Source organism: Xenopus laevis, chromosome 6L (assembly GCF_017654675.1).
Source record: "Xenopus laevis strain J_2021 chromosome 6L, Xenopus_laevis_v10.1, whole genome shotgun sequence".
Taxonomy (NCBI): domain Eukaryota; kingdom Metazoa; phylum Chordata; class Amphibia; order Anura; family Pipidae; genus Xenopus; species Xenopus laevis.
The window spans coordinates 67201604-67229444 of NC_054381.1; the positions used below are offsets into that span (position 1 = coordinate 67201604).

At 40.8% G+C, this 27841-nt stretch overlaps 1 protein-coding gene across 1 annotated transcript in view; it reads left to right on the forward strand.

The window, feature by feature from the left end:
• Positions 1-6658: 6658 nt before the first annotated feature.
• amph.L (amphiphysin L homeolog) overlaps positions 6659-27841 on the forward strand; it is a 110558-nt gene continuing 89375 nt past the window's right edge. The window contains 1 exon segment of the mRNA NM_001091610.1: positions 6659-6774. The gene's annotated coding sequence lies outside the window, so the exon portion shown is untranslated.

The following is a 27841-nucleotide window of genomic DNA, read 5'->3' on the forward strand; positions in this document are numbered from 1 at the left end:
GGCATGGGTACCCATTTTAGATTCGGTAGAATGTGTACTTTCCAAAAATATATGGGTTTTGGGGGGTAAACATATATTTCTGTGTTTTTACCCCACAAAAATGCAGTCAATGTGTTGATCTTTCATTAGCTGAAGTTACCCACGGGACTGCTTGTATGCGCTAACTTCATTTTGGGGCCTCTAAATGCCAGATACTTTGGTAAACTTATGAACAATGACCACCAAAATGTTCAGAGGAACCCTGGCAATCATATTTAGGGTGCTTTTTCTTAGTACGTAATGATACATGGGCGATATGGTGCTGGGAAGTTGAAGCTTTGAGGAAATTTTCAGATATTTCACCAAAACCGACAATTGTGGGAAAGCCTTGCGACTCAGTAGTTTGGAGCAGAAAGGCATGGGTACCCATTTTAGATTCAGTAGAATGTGTACTTTCCAAAAATATATGGGTTTGGGGGGTAAACATATATTTCTGTGTTTTTACCCCACAAAAAATGCAGCCAATGTGTTGATTTCTCAGTAGCTGAAGTAAAGTCCTGAACAATTTGGATGTGCTAACTACATATTGGTGTCTCTAAATGCCAGATACTTTGGTAAACCTATGCATAATGGGTATCAAATTGTTCAGTGGACCCCTGGCAATCATATTTCAGGTGCTTTTTCTTGGTACCTAATATAGTTTGGGATATGCGGAGCAGCAAAATAAAACCTTTGAAATGATTTTTCAGAATTTTGAATTTTTTGTTGAAAAACCGCTATGTTCAGACAAGCTTTTATGTTTGGTAGTTGGGAGTAGAGAGACATAGTTACCCATTTTGTAATCGGCAGAATGTGTACTTTTCAAAAATGTATGGTTTTCTGGGGTAAACCTACGGTTTCAGGATTTTTTGCCTTGGAATCTAAAGCATGCCGTTTTCTGCCTTAGTGCTTTCAAAATTCGGTAATATACTGCCGGGAGTTTTTGCTGTACAGAAATCCTAAATCTCCCTAAAACTATACATATCTGGTATTGGCACGTTCGAGAGACATAAGGCTTTCCAAATCAGTTGGATTTTCATCCGTAAAATGAAATATTTTTCTGGTATAAATTGATATACGATGAAAAATGGTAATTTTTCATTTTTTTTTGGTATTTAGCACTATAAATTTTTTTGCACAGGTGGAAATACATGAAAACTCAGGCAGATTTAGAAAGCTCAGTTTCTACCAAAAAAACCAATGTATAGTTTTCCTAGGTAAACTATAGTTTTCCCCTCAGAAAATGCCCCTAAAGTGAGAGAGCACAAAATGTTTCAAAAACGGCTGGCATTTCGCGTAACCAAAATGTGAAATTCTGCTGGCACTTAAAGGGTTAAGTCCTGGTGGCATCCAAGTAGCTGAGGGCTCCTCCCGAGGCCAACGGCGGTCACACTACAGGTGAAGCACAAGCCGAGACCAGGGTGCTTGGCATTTGTTCTGGTGTTGGGTGCCAACCGTGACAGCGGTATATAGTATAGCAGGTTTTAATAAATTAATAAAACACAAAAAAATTAACTAATTGCAAAACATCAAATATAGGTACAGCATTTACAAAAATAGATGAGTTTAATTCACAGGGTTAAAGCCACTCCTCCTCAGGACATTTTTGTCAGTCACTTATCCAGATGGATTTAAATATCTTTATTCTAAATAATATTCAGTTGTATCTAAACATGTTCAGAGAAGACCTGTATGCAAATGTTCCTCTTATATATCTTTTTAATAAATAACTATTTCACTTTTTAAGACCTGAGAGTGTAGACATCACTGTATGTACTGTATATATATATATATATATATATATATATATATATATATATATATATATATATATATATATATATATATATATATATATATAGACACATACAAGAGTCCTCTGCACTCAACCCATGTTGATGTATTTTATGGTCACAGCCTCATTGCACCCCCGCCTTATGGTTTTAAAAATTAGTGGTGAGCGCAACTTTCCTTTGTTTGTTATATATATATATATATATATATATATATATATATATATATATATATATATATATATATATATATATATATATATATAGATATATATAGATATATATAGATATATATATATATCAATCGAAGGAGTCAGGTACACACCGGAATTTAAATAGCTAAAATGTCCACATTTTATTTAAATACTTTTAAAAAACAGAACTGTTTTTTTAAAAGTATTTAAATAAAATGTGGACATTTTAACTATTTAAATCCCGATATACACCTGACTCCTTCAATTGATTGATAACACAGCCAGGATTCTATATATAGAATATATTTTGTTTACATAGTTTGTACAAAGTATGCATAAGCTGTTGTGTCAAGGAAGTGTCCTTGCATCAGTTCCTAACTAATTTAGACAAAAAAAAGAGTATTTTCTTTGGTGCTTTGTTTTGTTATTTGGCATAACGTCTTGCAAAAATACCTTTCAGCTTTTGAGCTTATAAACACCTTTTGAACTGCAGGGCTCACCTTAAAGGGGGATTGGGAGAGCAAGCATTGCATACTCCCCATATAAGATATACGAGACAAAAATGCTGCTCCTCCCTAGGTTTTAATTAAAAATCAGTTGTGTACACGCAGGTGTGGCTTATATTTATATACTATAAATATTAACCCAGCACTCCACTCTATGGGGCAGATTTACTAAAGGGTGATTGTCACCAGCTACTGCTTCGCACCACTTTGCCAGGCACGAATTCTCTACTACTACTCTAATTCAGTTGCACCCTGGGCACCAAATGCTGTCGACTTTTCGCTATCGTTACTTAGACAGTGCAAGCATTACATAGCGTTGTTTGTGTCTAGTGATTTTGCGCTTAGGTCAATTTGCATACGGCTGGTAATTTAAAGTTGTATGGAGGTCTTTATGATAAATGTTGGTGCAAATGCTTGAAGTTACCATTTTTTTTTACAAATGTCCAGGGAACCTTAAAACAGAGAGTTAATATAATGCCCTACACATGAGCCCACTGTAAAATTACGGACCTATTTGATCGAAACTGGACCTATTCGACCAAAAATAACTTTGACTTAATTTCGGTTGGTCTTTTTGAAAAAGTTTTTTCAATTTGAAATTCGACCCTTGATAAATATGCCCCCAAGGGTGTTGTTCACTAAAATCCGAATTTATCTGATATTTTATTTTAAAAAAAAACACGACCAAACTCCCATGCTCGATGTGACCTTATTTATTAATAAAATAACCCAAATTAGTCGGATTGTGTAAAAAGTCAATAAAATCGAGTGAAAACCTGAATTGCTATTATATTTTGGGTTTTATCAGGTTAATTAAGGAGCATTTAACCTTATACATTTAACCTTATTGGTAGGACATTTTGATGCTGATATCCGCTTTATTTATAAAGAGTAATATTGATCTATAAACTAACCGTTACATTGTTTTTATATTTTTTGGGTTCTGGTGGGTCTTGTTCAATTGCCTTCTTTTATCACTGATGCAATGAGGCTGCTAGTGGTGCATGTTAACAAGCCAGGACTACACGATGCATCTTCTTGAGATCTGACGCGCTTAAAGGAAGCGCATGCGAGGAGACGGATGTGGCAAATATAAGGTAAGTAATAGAAATGTCGAATCTTGTCAATGCATGCATCCGACACAACACGAGTGTCAGATGTAGACACAACGTGCAGCGTTCGCATCCAACAGTAGTGATGGGCGAATTTGGGCCGTTTCGCTGAAAAATTCATGAATTTCCAGCGAAATTTGTGAAACGTCGAGAAATTCGCGAAACGGCGCCGGCATCTCGTTCTTGACGCTGTAGTTTCGCAAATGTATTCGCCGGAATTTATTCGCCCATCACTATCCAATAGTCGTGTCGGATGCACGCAGCAACAAGGTCCCACATTTCTATTACCTACCTAATATTCGCCACATCCATCTCCTCGCACGTGCTTCCTCTCAGCACGTTTGATCTCAAGAAGACACATTATGTAGTTCCAGCCTTACTGGAAAACTGGCAATAATATTATTCTATTATTTTTTTCTTGCTGCAGTGTTTTTTTACCATAGATGACATAAAGTTCTATTTATTCTGTATTTTATTTTATAAATGGTTAGTGGAGAAGGTGGATGTCTTGGACCATGTTTTTTTTTAATTTGAGGTGGAACTCAATATTAACTGAAATAAGTGAAGAGGGTAGGATAGGGGACATAGCGGAGCTGTGATAAGGTTATATCCATTTTCCTCTCACTTTTCCCTTAGGAGGATGTAATTCATATTGTAACAAACCTGATATTCAATATTAGCATACAGTGATCAGTTCTATTGGAATACATTATTAGGCTGCACCAAACTCAGTGGGGGTCATTTATAAAGTTCATGCAGCGCATATTTATTCACAAATGGTTGTATTGCTTTTTCCTGATCGCTAAAATATTGCACTGTTGTGCCCGTCTTTCCAGTTTTTGTGAATTTGCATTGAGAATAAATTTTCGCAAATAGCTCACAAATGAGACGGGTGTTTGCTTGAGTGCTCCCAGTGTGCGAGGTTGTTGTGCACAAAAAAAACGTTGACAGTAACTTAAATTCGCAATTTGCAAAACTGTTTTGCGAATATGTTTCTCCACCACCAAGGTTGAGGCGTAACTCAAACACAGAGTATTCCCAATTTGCATTCTTTGACATATTTAAAAAGCTCTTGTGGACATTCGCAGTCCAAAATTGCAATTCTGTTTGCACATTAAGGGGCAGATTTATCAAAGGTCGAGGTGAATTTTTGAATTAAAAAAATCCAAATTTCAAGCTATTGCTTATGTACTTCAACTAGGAAATAGTCTAAATTAGATTTGAATTTGGAAAAAAATTGAAAATTTGAATATCGAAATGTATTATGTACTGTATCTTTAAAAATTCAACTTCGACCATTTGTCATCTAAAACATGCCGAATTGCCTATGGGAGACCTCCTAGAACTCATATGGAGTCAATTGGTGGACTTTGAAAAATCTAAGCTTTTTTTGAGAAAAACTTTGATTCAAATTCGATCGAATGTGATATTAATTTGATTCGTATGATTCTAATTCAGCCAAATACGGACCTAGTCAATCGAAAACGGTCCTATTTGGCCAAAGAAAAACTTTGACTTAATTTTGGGTTTTTGAATTCGAATTTCGAAGTTTTTCAAATTCAAAATTCGACCCTTGATAAATATGCCCCTAAGTACATCACTTTTATCCAGCTTTATAAATATAACCATGCGCAGGGCAAATATTTTCAGTGTGCGAATCATTCTGCCCTGCGCAAAGTTTATAAATGAGTCTGATACTGCCGGAAAAAAAGTATTATTAGTTTTGCTTAAAAGTGTATGTGTATATATATATATGTATGTGTATATATATATATATATATATATATATATATATATATATATATATATATATATATATATATATATATATATATATATATATATATATATATATATATATATATATATATATATATATATATATATATATATACAGATAGGGGATACCCGAATCAGCTAATACAAAAAAACCAACAGGCTGCTAAGGAAGGGATTCTTGGATGTACATCAAGAGATCGGCGTACTACAGGTAACAGATTAGCTTATGTATCCCAGTATAATTCTGCCAGTTCCAAATTTAAATGCATATTAGATAAACATTGGCACTTATTAAAAGATGCATATCCTTCAATTCCAGAGTTTCAACAAGGCCCTATGATGTCCTATCGCAGAGGAGCAACCATAGGGAGTAGACTAGTGAATGCAGACATACGGAAACCACCTAATAAGGCAATGTTTTGGGGTCCCAAGAAAGAGGGCATGTATAGATGTAAGGGTTGTGCCCAGTGTCGATTTGTATTGGTAGGTCCTGATTTTGACCATCCACATAGGGATCAGAAATATCAAATTAAGGGTTATAATACGTGTGATACCAATTTTGTTGTATACATGCTGGTGTGCCCATGTGGGTTGGTCTATGTTGGAGAAACCACCCAGAAGGTGAAGGATAGGTTTTCTCAACATAGATCAACTATACACGTGGGCAATAGATCATTGCCAGTCTCTAGACATTGTTTAGAACAAGGACATACATCAGAGGAGCTGAAATTCAGAGTTATCCAACATGTCCCACCTCTGAAAAGAAGAGGAGATCGTGTTCTAGCATTAAAAAGAGCAGAAGTTAAATGGATTGACAGGCTAGGGACTCTCAGTCCAAGGGGTCTAAATCGTGATTTTGACTTGCATTTATTTTTGTAAAGTACTCATTTAGGGTGAGTAGTAATATTTTGGGCAACTAATATTATTTTGTGTATATTTTTTGAATATTTTCATTATAAGTATTTTTGTATTTTTTTAAAAAAAATTTTTCTTTTTTGCCATTCATCTGTTAACTTTTGCTTTTCATTTTGGCATAATCTGCTCAAACAACTACAATCATCAGATATAGTGAAAAATGCCCATGTAATTTGCTGTTACTGATATATTTCTTTTCTTTGGTAACTATGGACTTTGCATAGTAACGGGAGGGTGGAGATATATGGTGACTGACGTGCAGATCCGGCCTCCAGGTGAGGAAGCATCATCACAGTTACTTACCACGTATGCCCCGCCTAACGAGGAAGCAGAAAGTGTGTGCAATGGAGTCCTACACGCTACTACACGATACATACGCTTGAGAAAGGGAACGGATGTGTCCCGAAACGTCGCGTGAGTGTGGATGGATATAGCTTTTATGCTGGACTTTTAACAGATAAGTGTCTTGATACAAATGACGCTGCTACTATGTTGTGAAGAATGCCATTTTGTGATACATTTTAACAAGCTAATAAAAGCTATGTTTTAAATATGGAGTGCGATCTGGTTGGACCAATATAACTAAGAAGCGGAATTACTCACTGCTATTGGGATCAGCACCCTTGACTTTGATATACATTGGGATTAGTGCATCATAAACGTTGGAATTGTGTGTGTATATATATATATATATATATATATATATATATATATATATATATATATATATATATATATATATATATAGTATATAGAGTTCCTTTTTTTGGCAGAAATCATCTCTGATCACTGTGGGACTATCACGGTATCATTCAATGGTATAATTATATGTTACACTCTGCATACTCCACAGATGCATGAGCAGCTAGTGCTCCTATTACTTTGCAAAATATAATACAGGTATAGGATCCATTATCCAGAAACCCATTATCCAGAAAGCTCAGAATTATGGAAAGGCAATCTCCCATAGGCTCCATTATAATGAAATAATTAACATATCTCCAAGTATATACCGACCCAAAACTAGACAAAAAGAAGGAAAATAAAATAATTGGTTAGAGATGAAAGGATCTTATAGATGTGGGAGAAATAGGTTTTAAAGTGTGAAACATATATTAGTGCAAAATACCTTTAAAAGCAGTATAACAGGAGAGACCTTCCCCATAAGAAATTACATCAATTTTGATTCTAAAGGTGTTATTGTCAGGGTTACCGGCAGCAGCAGCGGCAGGTGCGTCCATCTGCTGATTGCTTTCTCAACCACTAAACTCTTGCAAATACATACCCATAAAACAGTAATATTACATAGTAACATAGTAAGTTACATTGAAAAAAGACACACGCCAATCAAGTTCAACCTTTAGTCTGTATATAACTAGGGATGTAGCGAACTGTTCTGCGGCGAACATCGGCTGTTCGCGTCCGCCGCAAGTTCGCGAACGTCGCGCGACGTTCGCCAATAGGCGTTCGCGTCAAAATCGTTCGACCATTCGACCATTCGGTCGCTAAAATCGAACGATTTTCGTTCGATTCGAACGAAAATCGTTCGATCAAACGATTAAAAATCCTTCGATCGTTCGAACCGAACGATTTTCGGATGTTCGAAGTTCGCGAACTGTTCGCATTTTTTGCCGGTGTTCGCGAACGGCGTTCGCGAACACATACTCGGCGGTTCGCTACATCCCTATATATAACCTGCCTAACTGCTAGCTGATCCAGAGGAAGGCCAAAAACCCCCATTTGAAGACTCTCCAATCTTGCCTCAAGATTGCAATTGGACCTCTCCCGGGATCAACTTGTACTAAAAGCTATCTTCCATAGCCCTGTGTTTCCTCACTTTCAGAAAAGTTAATTAACAAGTCCAACACAATAATGAAAATATTGAAAATGCTTGGTCATCTGTAAAAAAGATGCAGATGTAGACCTAGCTCAACAATATTGCAAGTCAAAAAGGAAACAAATTGTCAGCGGCTACCTTTACTTTGCTCCAGGATGAACCTAGAGTAAAGGAAAGGGCCATGGAGCGGCCTATGTGCAAATAGAATGCCACAGGCACACACATTGCCCCAGCCGACACCACCCCTCTCCACCCCTGTATGTTCAAGATGCTTGCAATACTGACTATCTGCACCTATTTTAACACTGCATCAATCTCAAATAACCACCAAAAGAACATAAAGCACTATATAAACCTCAATAAGGCACCCTCTGCATATAAACTCATACTTAGTCAATATAACTCTATGGGGCAGATTTACTAAAGGGCGAAGTGGACGTTGCTAGCAAAATTTCATCAGAAATCCAAGCCATAAGGAGATCTCTACTATACTAACAAGAGTAGAGGACAATTTGCGTGACACCTTAGACCAGGAGAAATGATAAGATGAAGCTACATCCTCAATCTTATGTCAATGACATCATATCCTGTATGCGGTAAAGTCATAAAAGTTGTAAAAAACGCTGGCGTTTTTATAATTTTTTATTGGCGGGGTTGCCTTCAAAAGTTCTAACTATTAAAGATTTTTGTGTTGACATTTTTTTCCAACCATTTGAGGGGCACATTTGTTTTAGGGTGGGCTCATGTCTAGGGTATTAGAGGATCTCGTTTGTCTTTATTTAGCTTCCTTGGACATGTGTAATAATAAGTGGCCACTTCAAGCATTTGCACCTACATCTCTTATGAAGACATCCATATGACCTATATGTACACGCCCTTTTCAAATTGATCTTAGTGTAAAGGTGGCCATAGATGCAAGGATCGCTCGTTTGGCGATGTTGCCAAACGAGCGGATCTTTCCCCGATATGCCATTAACAGGCATGGCTATATCCGGGTAATCTGATTGTTCCGCCGTATGGCCGAACGATCAGATTACGATGTGCCATGGGCTCCGGCGGGATCGGTCAGGTCAACATCAAACCTGACCGATCGACCAAACGACCGATCTCCGCCGGACGAAAGATGTCGGCACACGCCACACACAATCAGAAAATGATAAGAATCCTCGATTCGTACGATCGGATCTGTGAGTCTATGGCCACCTTAAGAGTACTAACCAAACGACGCCAGCGTTCGGCTGCTGAGAAGCAACTTTACATTTTAGTGAAGCTTACTGGTAATTAATTTGCACCTGACGAATTGGCGTAAAGAGATGTGTGCCGTGATTTCGTCGCGCGTCAAAATAATTTGTCGTGAGCTTATCTGTTATCTGTGTTTTGACGCGCAACGTTATTTTTTTTTTGCTACGCAATGCAACCAATCTTCTATGGGTGTTTTGTTTGTCACATTTTTTCAGCTTTGGGGCTACCAATAAAAATTTTCCGTTACTTTCAAGCTTTACAGTATTAGAAGTAACATAATTAGAATTAAAAGAGGTAGGCCTCAAACAGAAGAAATTAGACTACTATGCTGGAAGCAGAATTATTAGTGATGGGCGAATCTATGGGGATTCGCTTTGCCAAAAAATTTGCGAATTTTGTGAAAAATTCATGAAATGGATTTGAGACGAGCATCGTATTTGATGCGTGGCACGCTTTTGAAGCGCGTGTGACAATTTTTTTTTTCAAATTACTTGAAACCCCACCTTTGTAGCCTCTTTAAGCAATGAAACATTAACATTAAACCTCATACAAGTATTAACAGCTGAGGCAGTACAGGGACTCTCTTAAGTACTAGTGACTTGTGGTAAAGGGTTTACTTGTCCTTTAAAGGGGTTGTTCACCTTTGAGATAATTTTTAGTATAATGTAGAGAGTGATATTCTGATCCAAATTACCCTAGCAACCATGCTTAAATAAGAGACTGGAATATGAATAGTAGAGGCCTAAATAGAAAAAAGTAGCAATAACAATACATGTGTAGCTTTACATAGTATTTGCTTTTTAGATGGGGTCAGTGATCTAATTATTTGCTTTTTAGATGGGGTCAGTGACCCCCATTTAAAAGCTGCAAAGACTCAAAAGAAAAAGGCAAATAATTACAAAACTAAAAAAAATAAAATAATGAAAACTAATTTAAAAGTTGCTTAGAATTTGCCATACTATTACATACTAAAAGATACCTTAAAGGAAAACTATACCCCCAAAATGGATACTTAAGCAACAGATAGTTTAAATCAAATTGAATGACATATTGAAGAATCTTACCAAACTGGAATATATATTTACATAAAAAATGCCCTTTTACATCTCTTGCCTTGAACCACCATTTCGTGACTCTATCTGTGCTGCCTCAGAGATCACCTGACCAGAAATACTACAACACTAACTGTAACAGGAAGAAGTGAGGAAGCAAAAGGCAGAACTGTCTGTTAATTGGCTCATGTGACCTTACATGTGGTTTGTATGTGTGCACTGTGAATCCTACGATCTCAGGGGGCGGCCCTTATTTTTTAAAATGGCAATTTTCTATTTATGATTACCCAATGGCACATACTACTAAAAAAGTATATTATTATGATAATGGTTCATTTACATGAAGCAGGGTTTTACACATGAGCTGTTTTACTCAGTATCTTTTAATAGAGACCTACATTGTTTGGGGGGTATAGTTTTCCTTTAAAGGTGAACCACCCCTTTAAGGGCTTTGCACTGGATCTATGAATACGTTGTGTAAAGTGTTTGGAAACAAAGGATGGCGTGTGTTCTCTTTGAAGGTTATGGACAGCAAACTGGGACAAAACTGCTTGTGAAGTTGAAAGTTGCAAAATAGCAGATGCAGCTGAAAGTGGGATTTAAGATGGACATCATCTAGGAATGAAATTCCTCTTTCCATCCAGCAAACTGTGTTGTCTCGTTTATTTAACTCAAGGACAAAAGTACTCATATAGGACAAATTCCATCTGAATCATTGCTTACAGCATGAATTTAAGTAGAGTTTATGGCTATGTTTGCGTCACCCAGGGTTGCCAGGTTGGTTGGTTTCCAGCTAAATTGGGCTACTAATTTAAAGCCCAGACGGGTTTTGAAACTACAAACTACCCAAGGTACGGATTTGGCCTACTTTTTTTTCACTGCACAGATTGGGCTATTTTGAACATTTGTAGTGCCTCTGACTTTGGCTGGTTTTGAAAATTAGACCTGGCAACCTTGTTGTCACCTTTTTTCAGCTTTGGGCAGGCCTGGACTAGCAATCTGTAGGTTCTGGCAAGTGCTGATAGGTGCCATAGAAAGTCACTATTTATTGGGCTGATGGGGCCTGTTTGGGCCTCTGTGTAATTTTGACTCCCAGACCAGACATGGCTTTGGGGCTACCATTAAAACATTTCCCTTACTTTTAAGCTTTGTACACAGTGATAAATGTATATATGCCATGTTTTGCTTTGGCATCAATGGGAAGAGCAATTCACACCTATGTTTCACTCAGTAACTGCCACACACACATACCCTCCCTGTATACATTGTTAGAGCACTCCTATCATTTCAAAAGAAAAAAAGTGTTCATATTTTGCCAGTTTCTTAAAAAAACATCTGTACATTTTTACATCTGTACATTTACTACATAATAGTATCTACTACTACTCTCAGTCTATATTGCTGTTGGACCAAAAAGTACAATCTATAGTTTATATGCTATTAATAGCTTACTAACACAGGGTCAACTATTAATAATTAATCTGAACACATTGGGGCACATTTACTATTGGTCAAATATCGAGGGTTAATTAACCCTCGATATTCGACCGTCAAAGTAAAATCCTTCGACTTCGAATATCGAAGTCGAAGGATTTACCGCATTTCCTGTGATCGAACAATCGAAGGAAAAATCCTTCGAATCAATCGATTCGAAGGATTTTAATCCATCGATCGAACAATTTTACTTCGATCCCAAATTGGCTAGAAAGCCTATGGGGACCTTCCCCATAGGCTAACATTGATGCTCGCTAGGTTTTAGGCGGCAAATTAGGTGGTCGAAGTTTTTTTTAAAGAGACAGTACTTCGACTATCGAATGGTCGAATAGTTGAACAATTTTTAGTTGGAATCGTTCGATTCGAAGTCGAAGTGATAGTCGAAAGAAGCCAATTCGATGGTCGAAGTAGCCAAAAAAATACGAAATTCTAAGTATTTTTAATTCTATTCCTTCACTCGAGTTAAGTAAATGTGCCCCTCAATATCTGGGTGCTTTGTATCCCACATTAAGATCAATAAACCATATATTTATGTCAATAAACCATATATTTATGTGTAAATGTAAGTAGTCATAATTGTGTTATATTATCCAAACAACTTCAAGTACCATATGAGTAGTAGTTAAATGAAAAATAAACTCCAAGTATACAGATTTTAACAAAAGTTTGCAACTAAATTTTTTTGCAAATGCAATAAGAACTGAAAGCACAATGGTGCTGTTTAACAAAAAAAAAAAATCAATAACTCCTCGGTAACTTATAATATCCTTATATTTTACAAGAGGGGTACTTTATTCACTATATATATATATATATATATATATATATATATATATATATATATATATATATATATATACAGTATATATATAGATATATATATATATATATATATATATATACAGTTCCAAAGGTGCACACCGTTTACTTCGGTACATACCTGGGTGCCTGCCAAGTAAGGTAAGTACAAATATGCAGAAAGGCGGCACTCACAGGGGTTTTCGTTCAAAAATAAAAAATCTTTATTAGTCTCAACGTTTCGATCCCCCACAGGGATCTTCGTCAGGAGTACACAAACAAACAACCAGAGGGCCCCTCCACCCCCACCATTTAAAGCCAAGTGTGAGCAAACGGCGCCAAAACCAGCGCAAATGGTTGCTAGGCAACCAGGGTTGTTGTCAAATCATTCTGTAACATATAATGTGGTGGTGCAGGGTAGGGAGGACATAGAGGACATAAGACAAGAGGAAATAGAGTGAATTAAAACAGAACCGTATCCAAAACGGCATCACCGTGCCCTTTAAAAGCCACATCTGTTCCCTGAAAAAACCGGCCAATCGGGACACCCGCCTGGGACGCTCGTCCAATCATTAAGCAGCAGAGAGGTGGGCGTGCGCATCCGTGCGCATCTGACTTCCGTATGCCGCTGTGTTGTTAGTGTACCGTTGCCTAGGTACCCAAGGCAGCCGAGAGACCGAGCGCCGGTTATGACAGCTTGCGCAGCTCCCTGCGCCAGCTTTCACTCCTTAAAGCACTGGATCCCCAGTCACAGGATTGACAGCTACAGCTGTCTTACAGATAAAGCATGCTACCATGGGCACAAAAATATTCATCATGGAAAACGGCAATACACTTAAATTAAAAAGCGGCATACTTCAGTCAAAGACCCACTTGTTACTGCGGGCGGGGTCAAGGCTGCACGCGCAGCTTCTTGGACAACCATACGTTTGGGGTGATGAGTAGGCACAGGGCATGTACGGTGACAGAAGAACAGAATGAAGAAGGTTAAAACACAGAAGACAGGAAGCAAAAGAGGGTATATGGAGGCCTGCATACACATATGTTTACCAAGATATTACATATTCTGCTCCATTAATTCATAGGGTTTGTATTACAATAATCCAGATCAGGGGACAAGAGGCTAGGTTATAGTACGTTAGTCCGGAATACTGGTTAGAGGAAACAGCCCAGTGGGAGAGTTTCGTTCAACCCCCGAGGGGTAACAGTGTCAAGTCGATGGATCCATTTAGATTCCCTTCTTAGTAGGGCTAAGTCTCGATTCCCCCCTCTAGGAAGTGGGGGCTGGTGGTCGACTGCCATGCAGCGAAGTGTGGGTAAGGTGTGGCCCATCTGAAGGAAATGTCTGGCCACAGGTTGTTTGGCTGTATTTTCTCTTAAGGCCTTACTGATCGCCGATCTGTGGTTAGCGATCCTGTCTCTCAGCACAGTGGTGGTCTTCCCCACATAGTACAGGCCACATGGACATGTAATAATATAGATCACAAAAGAGGAGGTACAGGTGAGTCTATGTTGTATTTTAAACCGCTTACCAGTGTGAGGATGTGGGAAGTCTTTACCTGTCAACATTGAGCGGCAGGTCGTACAGTCCGGGCATCGATAGCAGCCCAGTTTTTGTTGTCCAGAGAGCCAGTTAGGTGTTCCACTTACTTTATTTAAAAAATCAGTCTGTACCAGCATGTCTCTCAAATTCTGGTTTCTTTTATGGCCAAACATGGGACAGGGTGCCTGATGTAAGGATAAAGAGGTATCCATAGCAATGATGGGCCAATTTCGTGATACACACTTCTTTAGGTTCCTGGAGAAGTGAGAGAACTTTGTGGTAAAAAACATGTTAGTTGTTTGTTGTTCATCTTTAGTTTTCCCTGCTAGTAAGTCAGCCTGGGAGTGGGACAAGGCCCTCTCGAGTTGTTGAACGAGTAGCTCCTCTTTATAGCCCCTTTCCAAGAATCTGTTGAAGCCCTCCTTAAGTTGAGTCTCCGCTTTCTTTCGGTCACTATTATTCCGTATAATACGTAGGAATTGCGAATAGGGTATAGCTCTAATAGTGGTAGGTGGATGTTCACTTCTTGCATGTAAGATTGTGTTTCGGTCAGTGGGTTTTCTATAGAGACTCGTCCCCAAACCATCCCTAGTTTTAAAAATTTGCAAGTCCAAAAATTCAATACATTTATCATCAAAATTCAAGGTCAGTTTTATAGGAGAATCTAAACTGTTGAGTGTATCAAAAAATATGTTTAAACTTTCAGTATCACCTGCCCAAATTATCAGGAGGTCATCGATATAGCGAAGGTATAGTATGAGTTTATCCGCCACCCTTTCTAGGATGTTTTCACGTTCAAACTGTAGCATGAATAGATTGGCATAAGACGGTGCCAGGGCACTGCCCATGGCTGTGCCCGATGTCTGTAGATAGAAGCAATTTTCAAAACGGAAGTAGTTCTTGGTAAGCGTAAGTTCAAGTAGTTCGATTAGGAATGCTGTTGGGACGGTCTTATCCGTTCTGGTTTCCAGTGCTTTTTTGCAAGCCTGTATGCCCTGGTCATGGGGAATCACTGTATATAGACTTTTGACGTCCATGGTGGCCTGCTCCACCAGGAAGACCTATAATCTCGGCAGTTGGCTCTTTATTCCAACCTGTGGCGACCTACATTGACTCTTTCCTCCAACCCCTGGTGCGGCTTATGCCTTCCTTTACACGTGATGCCACACATGTCATCCAGATGGTGCAGACACTCAACAACCTACCTGAAAAGTATCTTTTGGCCACCATGGACGTCAAAAGTCTATATACAGTGATTCCCCATGACCAGGGCATACAGGCTTGCAAAAAAGCACTGGAAACCAGAACGGATAAGACCGTCCCAACAGCATTCCTAATCGAACTACTTGAACTTACGCTTACCAAGAACTACTTCCGTTTTGAAAATTGCTTCTATCTACAGACATCGGGCACAGCCATGGGCAGTGCCCTGGCACCGTCTTATGCCAATCTATTCATGCTACAGTTTGAACGTGAAAACATCCTAGAAAGGGTGGCGGATAAACTCATACTATACCTTCGCTATATCGATGACCTCCTGATAATTTGGGCAGGTGATACTGAAAGTTTAAACATATTTTTTGATACACTCAACAGTTTAGATTCTCCTATAAAACTGACCTTGAATTTTGATGATAAATGTATTGAATTTTTGGACTTGCAAATTTTTAAAACTAGGGATGGTTTGGGGACGAGTCTCTATAGAAAACCCACTGACCGAAACACAATCTTACATGCAAGAAGTGAACATCCACCTACCACTATTAGAGCTATACCCTATTCGCAATTCCTACGTATTATACGGAATAATAGTGACCGAAAGAAAGCGGAGACTCAACTTAAGGAGGGCTTCAACAGATTCTTGGAAAGGGGCTATAAAGAGGAGCTACTCGTTCAACAACTCGAGAGGGCCTTGTCCCACTCCCAGGCTGACTTACTAGCAGGGAAAACTAAAGATGAACAACAAACAACTAACATGTTTTTTACCACAAAGTTCTCTCACTTCTCCAGGAACCTAAAGAAGTGTGTATCACGAAATTGGCCCATCATTGCTATGGATACCTCTTTATCCTTACATCAGGCACCCTGTCCCATGTTTGGCCATAAAAGAAACCAGAATTTGAGAGACATGCTGGTACAGACTGATTTTTTAAATAAAGTAAGTGGAACACCTAACTGGCTCTCTGGACAACAAAAACTGGGCTGCTATCGATGCCCGGACTGTACGACCTGCCGCTCAATGTTGACAGGTAAAGACTTCCCACATCCTCACACTGGTAAGCGGTTTAAAATACAACATAGACTCACCTGTACCTCCTCTTTTGTGATCTATATTATTACATGTCCATGTGGCCTGTACTATGTGGGGAAGACCACCACTGTGCTGAGAGACAGGATCGCTAACCACAGATCGGCGATCAGTAAGGCCTTAAGAGAAAATACAGCCAAACAACCTGTGGCCAGACATTTCCTTCAGATGGGCCACACCTTACCCACACTTCGCTGCATGGCAGTCGACCACCAGCCCCCACTTCCTAGAGGGGGGAATCGAGACTTAGCCCTACTAAGAAGGGAATCTAAATGGATCCATCGACTTGACACTGTTACCCCTCGGGGGTTGAACGAAACTCTCCCACTGGGCTGTTTCCTCTAACCAGTATTCCGGACTAACGTACTATAACCTAGCCTCTTGTCCCCTGATCTGGATTATTGTAATACAAACCCTATGAATTAATGGAGCAGAATATGTAATATCTTGGTAAACATATGTGTATGCAGGCCTCCATATACCCTCTTTTGCTTCCTGTCTTCTGTGTTTTAACCTTCTTCATTCTGTTCTTCTGTCACCGTACATGCCCTGTGCCTACTCATCACCCCAAACGTATGGTTGTCCAAGAAGCTGCGCGTGCAGCCTTGACCCCGCCCGCAGTAACAAGTGGGTCTTTGACTGAAGTATGCCGCTTTTTAATTTAAGTGTATTGCCGTTTTCCATGATGAATATTTTTGTGCCCATGGTAGCATGCTTTATCTGTAAGACAGCTGTAGCTGTCAATCCTGTGACTGGGGATCCAGTGCTTTAAGGAGTGAAAGCTGGCGCAGGGAGCTGCGCAAGCTGTCATAACCGGCGCTCGGTCTCTCGGCTGCCTTGGGTACCTAGGCAACGGTACACTAACAACACAGCGGCATACGGAAGTCAGATGCGCACGGATGCGCACGCCCACCTCTCTGCTGCTTAATGATTGGACGAGCGTCCCAGGCGGGTGTCCCGATTGGCCGGTTTTTTCAGGGAACAGATGTGGCTTTTAAAGGGCACGGTGATGCCGTTTTGGATACGGTTCTGTTTTAATTCACTCTATTTCCTCTTGTCTTATGTCCTCTATGTCCTCCCTACCCTGCACCACCACATTATATGTTACAGAATGATTTGACAACAACCCTGGTTGCCTAGCAACCATTTGCGCTGGTTTTGGCGCCGTTTGCTCACACTTGGCTTTAAATGGTGGGGGTGGAGGGGCCCTCTGGTTGTTTGTTTGTGTACTCCTGACGAAGATCCCTGTGGGGGATCGAAACGTTGAGACTAATAAAGATTTTTTATTTTTGAACGAAAACCCCTGTGAGTGCCGCCTTTCTGCATATTTATATATATATATATATATATATATATAGATATAGATATAGATATAGATATAGATATAGATATAGATATAGATATAGATATAGATATAGATATAGATATATAGATATATATAGATGCAGCAGGCCCCTCACTTCCTGTCTCTCCCTCCTCATTTCGGCGACCTGCTGCACCAGGCCAGGTAGGAGGTCATGGTGGTAGTGGGCCTCTGTCGGCGTAGCAGCATCTGCTGCTGCTACAACTACCTCTTCCTCTCCCAATGGAGACGGTGGTGGAGGTGCTGGAGGACTTGCAGCTGCTGCCTCTTCCTCTGCGCCATCATCGGCTGCATTCGCCTCTTGCTTGGCCCCTCCTGCATCTGGATCTTCTTGGATCCACTCCGCTGGCAATCAAAGAATTTCAGTTTCAGTAATACAGCACTTGCATTTGTACAGTATAAATTATAAAGGCTGAGGTGTTGTGTAACTACAAGAAAACCATCATCGATAAGGATGGCAAGTATGGGGCGGGCAAAACCATCAAGAGAGTTTTTTGCAGCAGATAATCTCCCTTTGACAGCTCATTTACTTGTTATCTAACTTGTCTGCAATTATATGACAGTCAGTCAAAGTCAACTGTTCTAATCCTAATTAAAGTATTCACTTAAATACATTTTTGTTCTAAAATAGCAAATCATTATAAAACAAGTTGTGACTTTATTGTAATTAACAAGAGAATTCTATGTGATCTTTTTAAATAACTCTACCTTCCACCTCCATACGGATTTCTTCCACCAACAAGGGGCGGCGGCATTTGGTATTTATAATGGCAATGCCTATTTTTGCCGCACATATGACACGCGGGTCACGTGACACGCACGCGCACACGCGTGTGCCGAATTTTGACGCAAATGCGCCGGATTTCAATGTCACTATACTTGCATACCATGCGACACTATTAGAAGTAGCATTATTAGAATTATAGTTATCATTAGAAGAAGGGGTAGGCCTGAAGCATAAAAAAATTACCCAGTAAATGCGGCATTGTTGGAAGCCACACAATTTTTAGGAGCCTTGGCAGAACCCATCCAGAAGAAATTAGACAACCTTATGGCAGTAGTAGCATCAATGTAGAATTAAAATTACACTTAGAAGAGGTAGGCCTGAAGCATAAAAAATTACCCAGTTAATGCAGCATTATTGGAAGCCACATAATTTTTAGGGGCCTTGGCAGAAACCAACCAGTAGAAATTAGACAACTTTGTGTGTCCCTAAAATACATTATATTTTTTAGTTGCACGTTTCACATAATACAAACCTTCAAAACGAGTATAATATAACACAACACTAACTTTACTTGTAGAGTTTAAACAAACTGTTAATTTATTTGTATGATGACTGAGGCGCAGGACTTTTGTCAGTATTCGAAGAAACATTTTTAGAAGCCATGTTAGGCCTCAAACAGAAGAACTTTGCCAAATAATGAGGAATTAGTAGCAACAACAGCAGCAACAGTAGTGTTGTAATCAACTGTATTAGAGCCAGAAGAATTAAATGAGGCAGGCCTCAAACAGAAGACATTAGCCAACTAAGCGGCAAAATTAGAAGCAACATATTTAGAAGCCATGTTAGGCCTCAACTAGAAGAAATTAGCCAACCATGCGGCAGTATTCGAAGAAATAATTTTAGAAGCCATGTTAGGCCTCAACCAGAAGATATTAGCCAACAATGCAGCAGTATTCGAAGAAACATTTTTAAAAGCCATGTTAGGCATCAACCAGAAGAATTAGCCCACTAAGCGGCAAAATTAGAAGCAACATATTTAGAATCCATGTTAGGCCTCAACTACAAAAAATATTTGCTGACTGCAGTAGTACTATCTACGATAGCAGTAGGAGCTTTGATAGGCCTCCACCAGTAAAAAAATCTGCCGACAATGCAGCAGTAGTGTCAGCAACAGCAGTAGGAGCCTTGATAGGCACCTACCAGAAAAAAATTGTTGACAATGCAGCACAGCACCAGTACTACTAGGGCTAGTAGCAGGCTGCAGCAGCAGCAGCAAGGGCAGCAGGTCCAGACAGATGGGGAATGGGTAATACTACTGAGGAGGAGAGTATGGGCAGCAATGGAGAGAGGAGGCTACATCTTTGAAGAGGAGGAGGAGAGGCTAGTCTCTGCTGTCTGCAATGGGCACTTGGATATCCCCGCTTATCCATGCCTCATTCATTTTGATAAATGTCAGCTTATTCACGCTGCCAGTGGATAGCCATGTCCGCTTCTCAGTGACTGCACCACCTGCGGCACTGAAGACATGCTCTGACAGGACACTGGCAGGGGGCAAGCCAGCACTTCCAGAGCGTACTGTGCCAGTTCTGGCCACTGGACGAGCCTCGATACCCAATAATGCATAGGGTCATCATCAAGGCGAATGGCATCCTGCACGCTGACTGACCCCATGTAGTCAGCCACCATATGCTCCACCCGCTGCTTGTGGTGGCTTTGGGTGCTGACTGGGCCTGCTGCTGGCCGTTGAGGCTCGAAAAAGCTCTTCCACACACCCATGAGATCTCCGCCTTTGCTGCTGCTGCTGCTAGGCCCCCGTCTCTACTGGGTGTGTGGAGTAGTGGAGGCCTGAGAAGTGTCAGACTGGTCATCTGGCTCGACCTGCCCCTGCTCTGTACCCTCGCAGCCGTGGACAATGGTTGGGTGGTGTGTGCCCTGCTACCCATGCTGCGCAGGCACCCAGTCCTCCTCTCCCTCATCCTCCTCATCAGGCACCATTTCCTCCTCATCCTACGTCCCAGCCCCCTCCACCTGCCTACGGAGCCTACTCTCCTTCTCCTCAGGCATGTCACCCTCCTCTAGCAGCCCATCCAACAAGCGCTTGAGGAGGAACACCAGGGGTATCACATCACTAAGACATGCATTGTCCCTGCTAACAAAGCGTGTGGCCTGCTCAAAGGGGGCAAGTACTTGGCAGAGCTGCCTCATTTGCTGCCACTGCTCTGCACTGAAGTACCCTAAATCTGCCCCCTGAGTACCCCTGGCACTGTGCTCCAGCAGGTAATTGCTGACCGCCCAGCGCTGCTCTACGAGGCACTCCACCATGTGCAGGGTAGAATTCCAGTGCATCGGCAGGTCACAGACGAGTCGGTGGGATGGCAGATTATGCTGCCGCTGCTCATTGCCAAAGACACGCTGGCGGTGGGGGACCTGCGAAAATGGGTGCATACCCTACGTACCTTCTCCAGCATGTCACCCAACCCATGGTAGCTCTTGAGGAAGTGCTGCACCACAAGGTTGAGGACATGTGCAAAGCAAGGCACGTGGGTCAGGTGGCCTAGGTAGATGGCGGCCAGCAGGTTGCGACCATTGTCGCAAACAACATTACCTGCTTGGAGCTGGCGGGGAATGAACCACCGCTGCACCTGAGTCTGGAAGGCAGCCATGAGCTCAGGTGCATTATGACTCCTCTTGCCCAGGGAGAGGAGTTGCAGCACAGCCTGACATCGCCTGTGCTGCACTGAAGCGTAGCTGCGGGGGCGCTTCAGGGGTGGCTCATCCATAGTGGAGGAGGAGGTGGGCATGTGGGGTTTGCACTGTACCCCACAGGGAGGCAACTGTAGCCTCCCCGTGCAGCTGCTTCGACTAGCTGATAGGGCAGCAGCTGCACTGCCAGAAGTTTTGCCAGACAGCCATTAAGCTTCTGAACTTGGAGGTGGCTGGGGGAGAGAGGCGTCTTGCGGGTGAGGAACTGGGGGAGGAAACCTGGCGGGACAGGGGCCGCATTGAGGAGGCTGCAGAAGAGGCCGAGCTACACAGTGGCTGCCTCCGACTGTGAGCCCCAGAATCCTCTTCCCTTGCTGCAGGGTCTGGGGAGCTAGCACCTTTTCCCTGAGGAATGGGAGGAGGTGGACAGGAAGCACCATGGCCCCCTGGTGCTGCTCCCACGTCATTCTGTGATGACGTTTCATATGGGAACTTAAATCTGACATTCCCATCTGTGACCCTGCCTGCCCCCTTGAAACCTTCTGCCGGCAGAGCTGGCACACTGCTACCGTCTGGTCCTCTGCCTGGCACGTGAAAAATGCCCACACTGCTGAAGTGCGGGCCACTGCCTTGCCTGCTGTGGAAGGTTGGGGATGGTCCCCACCCGTACGCCCATAGGCTTTGGACCGAGGTGCAGTGCTGCCCTGTTGCTTGCCCCCCTTAGCAGTGGTTGGTGGAGCCGGCTCTTCATCCTCATCAACAACAAACAGTTCCCCCCTGAACTGCTGCTGTTATCCTCCGGAGCTGGCTCCCAGGGTCTGTCCCTGTCATCGTCCTCCCCCAGACCAGACCCTGCCTCATACATGGCATCAATACCCACATCCAGCATGCTGATGTCTGACCGCACACCAGCAACCTGCTGCCCTGCCATAAGGGGACCCTGCCCAATATCCCCTACTGATGTGGGCTGTGACATGACCTCCTCCTCATCAGACATGAATGCCCCCCATTCCTGCCTGATCATCAAAAAGATCCTGGGTGTCTGGGCCCAAGTCCACCTCAGGATCAAATAATTGGGATGGGGTGTCATCCCACACTGAGCTAGCAGGTGATGCCACCTCCTGCCGCTCACTGGTGCACGCTGCAGACGAGGTAGCCTGGGTCAGCCAGTCTACCACCGCCTCTGCCTGCTATGAGCGTATGGGTCGCGAAGCAGTGGCAAAAAAATCTGGCACAGTCCTACGTGTGCCAGTTGCCCCACTGCGACCCAGAGCCACCTGCTGCTGTGGCATTTGCTGCTGTTGTTGCGGCTGCTGCTGTGATGGCAGCTTGTGCTGCGCTACAGTGCCCAGATTGGGCATGGCACGTGGGCTGGGCTGTTGTGGGGTTGGATGCCCACGGCCAACACCACGGCCTCTTCCTCGGCTGCCCCTCCCTATCCCACCCTTCTTCCCACCACCACCACTCTCCCACGGCCCATCATAGTGGGCACAACTAAACTAAAAAAAAAAATAAGGGGGGGGGTTTGGATATTTGGGGGAAGGAAAGGAGAAAAAAATAAAACCCTCAACTAAATCCCCTCAGCAGAAGTGTGTACCCACAAGGAATACACACACAAGCACAGACAAAGACAAAGACAGTTAGCCCTAAAAAGGGCTATTGGGTAGTGAGCAGGCAAGCAGAAGAGAGAAAACAGTAAACTGAAATCCACAACCTACCGAGCACCAATGTTAGCCTATGGGGATCTTCCCCATAGGCTTTCTAAGTAATTTCTGATCGAAGGAAAATCGTTCGATCGTTCGATCGATGGATTGAAAATCAGTTGATCGATGAATTAAAATCCTTCTAATCGCTCGATTGAACGATTTTTCCTACGATCGTTCGATCTAACAAAATGCAGTACATCCTACGACTTCGATATTCGAAGTCGAAGGATTTTACTTCGATGGTCGAATATCGAGGGTTAATTAATTCCTCGATATTCGACCCAATGGAAAATGTGCCCCAAAATCTCTGATATACAGTACTGTATAGAACAGTATTTAATAAACTGTGCTATTAATCTGTTTCCCAATGTAAAAAGTATAATTCCAGAAACAAATAACATATTTACCACATAATTGCAGGTATTTTTGTCAGTACTATAATTTAATCTACTTGAGCTGGACCAAAAGTCTTTTCAAAGAATCTACCTGCATACACAGGTATATAACAGATTAACATTCATTATATATAAATTAAAAATTAGAGAATTAAAGCTAAACAAAGCAATATACTATATACAGAGTACTTTGTGCATAAGGCAAAATCCAGAGGTATAAAAGTCTTATAACAGTGGAATTCATGCATACAATGGGAATGTACTAAAACACAACAATGTTAAAATTCAGCCATTTTGCTGTGTGAATGAATGGTGTGGTTGCGAAAATGTTATTTAAGTGTATGTAAGTGAGTTAGTAATTGTAAGAAATGTAAGTGTACGTAAATAGGCTGGAACTGTCCCTGTTTAAAGTCATGAACTGGAAGGTTTGATCTGCCTGTTTGGTGCATTTACATACTAAACAAGTTAGCCCAACACTCTCAATATATAACCCCCTGAAAAAATGTTCTTGCACAACTGAACTGTAGCTTTCTTAAAAAAGATACTTTTAGTTACAAAGTTTGTATACAAAGCATGCATAAGCGGACGCGCCCCATCAAGGCAGTGTCCATGCGTCAGTCCTATCCTAAGTGAAAAAATAAAGTGTTACATTTCGGGGGAGACAGACAATACCTGCTTTTCTCTTTATTTAGCATGAGCTCTTCCAAAGACACCATTGGGCGGGTGTTTGGTGCATTTATACTATATTAGTTGCAAATACTGTACATAGCACGTCATTAATTGGGCCTAACACACATGGATATGTCAAGTCTTTGTGCAGCTTCTCCTGCTTGACATAGAAATATGCACTACACCATACAGCTTAGCAAATTATAGTTCTCTGCTCTTTGAGCAAAATATTAAGGGTTATTTACAACAGCAGGAGCAGTCAGCAAATTGCCATGTTTTTTTTTTCCACAAGTCAATATATTCCTTATAATTCCAACATTATTGCAGTCACCAAGTTGAGTTATGTCTGATATGATTATGGCCAATGCATTCGAGTTAACATAATGGCTGTCACATTATGACATGTATAGGACACAACTGTAGTGGAGGTAGCTTAAGGGTTTCCTGCATCAATAGGCACAAATCTGCATGATCCAGAACAGGAGGCAGTAAAGGCCAAGCGTCACTGACCGCAACTGTACAGAAGTGCAAGACGCACTTTGGATGGAAGTACATTTAATGAATGGGATTAACTGACTGCAGGGAAATTTGCAAAACAGCACCATCCCTGAGAAATTACCCCTATAAAGTCATAAAACACTTTAAAAAGCCCTGATTACCTTAAAAAAGTATCTAAAAGACATGTAGGCTAATTTACTAATTTTAGGGCAGTTGAATTGCAGGTTACATTATTGACAATTTATACTTTTTAGGCCTCAGTGCTATAAACTTACTGGTACAAAGTTTGCTCCAGGTCTAATAGGCCACATTTTACAACCAGTCATACTTGGTTACAGAACATTAAATATATAAATATAAAATATAAATATAAATATCTTGTTTGTATTTACACTTGGAACATGATTTGCTTGTGCTGCAATAAAACCTACTGAAAATGTCTGTCCTTAAAGGTGGATATGGCTTATTTTTGTACACAACGTACACAATGCTGCCTCCTTTCTCTGGCCCCCTCAAGCAACAACATCTTCTGATGTCAATGATCGAACCATGTTTTGTCAAGGTTGAGCTGCACAGAAGCCTAACATCACCATGTGCGATGCCATGTGTTGGCATGAGTGGTGTAAAGGTCTATGCCATTACATGCTAAGGAGGTGAAATTTGGTTCTTTGAAGTGTGAACCATGCTTCACATCTGACAGTCTTAACAGACAAGCCTGGGTCTGGCAGATGCAATTATAGCCCATTTATATCTGAAGTTTTGCAACATATTTATGGTAAAGTTGCAAAACTCTTGCAATTATCAGACAAGACCTATTTGTTACAATTTGTCAGAAAAATCAGTCCAATGCAAATTCATTCATAATTATTATTGGGTTATTTGAAAAGAAATGCTAATTCAGTTCAGTGAATTTTAGATTTGTTAATCATATGCTCAGCAAATTGTAAAGATTCAGTACACTTTTGAGTTTTGTTCATGGTGATAGCAGTAATAGCAGTTGTTATATATGTTGCAGGTAACAATGATGACTTATTTAGAGGGGGATGTATGCTGGCACAATCTGTTTTGAATCTTCACTCAACCAGGTTGTTTTAATGGGTCATTTAATATGTATGCTCGAATTTATGAATATTTGCAAACACACACACATATTCAAAAACATCAGAACTGTCACTGTGATCAATTTGAGGCAGATATGTTGCTTACTGTCATGTGCAAGTCCTTAAAAAGTATAGTGGGGAATCCTCTGGTCCTGTTGGCACATCTAATTATTGTTTTGTATCTCTTACTCGATCATTTTGATGAAGTGCCTGAAAAAGTTGCAAAATCATGGTGGAATCCTGTAGTATATCACTCTATCACTCTTAATTACTCTCAGACTGACAAAAACCTTGGTGTAAACCACATAATATCTGGCTGTCCTCAACAATAATATAGAGAAGCAAAAAGTTTAATTGAACAGAGCAGTGGTGGAAATCATAAAGATTTTTCAGCAGGATTCGGATTTGGCAGAATCCTTCTGCCCAGCCGAACAGAATCCGAATACTAATTTGCATATGCAAATTAGGGGCGGAGGGAAATCGCTTGACTTTTTGTCAGAAAACAAGTAAAGAATGTTTTCAACTTCCAACCCCTAATTTGCATATGAATATGCAAATTAGGGGTTGGATTCGGTTCGGTATTCGGTGAATCTTTCGCAAAGGATTCGGGGGTTCGGCTGAATCCAAAATAGTGGATTCGGTGCATCCCTACTTATTCTAAAACCAGTGTTTTCAAATCTATCATAATAATGTGCTAGTGTAAACTGAGAAGTTTCATGATTTCATTTCAAATTAGGTATTTTTTTATTAAATAAATGCTTACAATAAAGAAACAAACCATAATACAATTCTTAAATTACCATAAAATTAAGGTTAAATAAGTCCACCATCAGAAGACTCCCTCCCCTTCCACCCATATGAAGATGGCCAACTATCAAAGTCCACCCCTTTGTCCATATTGACCGCCTCCCCTCCCCACACCCTCACCAGTTCCAACAAAACCCAATGGATAGCCAGTTTCAAAGTCTTATCTCTGTCCAATCTGGCTTCCATTCCCCTCCACCAAAACAAAATATCCAGAGCCCACCACAAAAAAAACAAAAAAACAGAATCATGTCCTTGAAATAAAAATATGACAGCAATAATTAAAGAGACTCCTTATAGAAAGAAAACTGCCATGGCCCAAAGGCTACAGAGTAAATCCCCTCCATAATGAAGCGGTGTCCCAGGAGCGAGCTGACTCTAAAGATCTTATATACCAGGGATCCCCAACCTTTTTCACCCGTGAGCCACATTCAAATGTAAGAAGGGTTGGGGAGCAACACAACATGAAAATAGTTCCTTAGGATGCCAATGAAGGGCTATGATTGACTATTTGGTAGACCCTATGTGGACTAGCAGCCTACAGAAAGCTCTATTTGGCAATACAACTGTTTTTTATGTAACCAAAAGGTTCCTACAAGTCTGGAATTCAAAAATAGACACCTGCTTTGAAGCCACTGGGAGCAACATCCAAGGGGTTGGGGAGCAACATGTTGCTCACGAGCTACTGGTTGGGGATCACTGTTATATACCATAACTCTCCCATGATGGATTTAACAATGCTCTCAGGAGTCACATCCGAACCAAAAGTATAACGACATCGCCTGTACCATAGATGGTACTTATATACTGTGATCACCAGGTACAGTGGCTTGTTTCATTTCAAGTTAGGGTCTCATTACCACGCATTGCAAATGACATGGGTGATTTAATTATTTCTGCAAAACTCCATCATCCTTTTCATAGAAATTCTACTAAAAGCAAAACAAATTATGGTCCAAGCATAACATTGCTTATCTTCAAATGAATGATTTGGTAAGGCTGGTATTTTTGTGATATATATCTAGAATTTTCCTGAAAATAAACTCATATTTATGAATGCTTTGAGGGCAAACTCACATAATACTGCTACTTTACAAGCAATTTTGAATGCAGTGTGTAAAGTGTAATTTTGCCATGTTTTTCAGCATAATTTGCACCTAAAAACAACTACAGGTGATGAGTCAAAATTTGCACAGTTGCATTTGCTAATCAGACACAATTACTGACATTTACTGACATTTTTAAAGTTCGGATAGTGTCACTTCTGCATCTCACTGCTAAAATG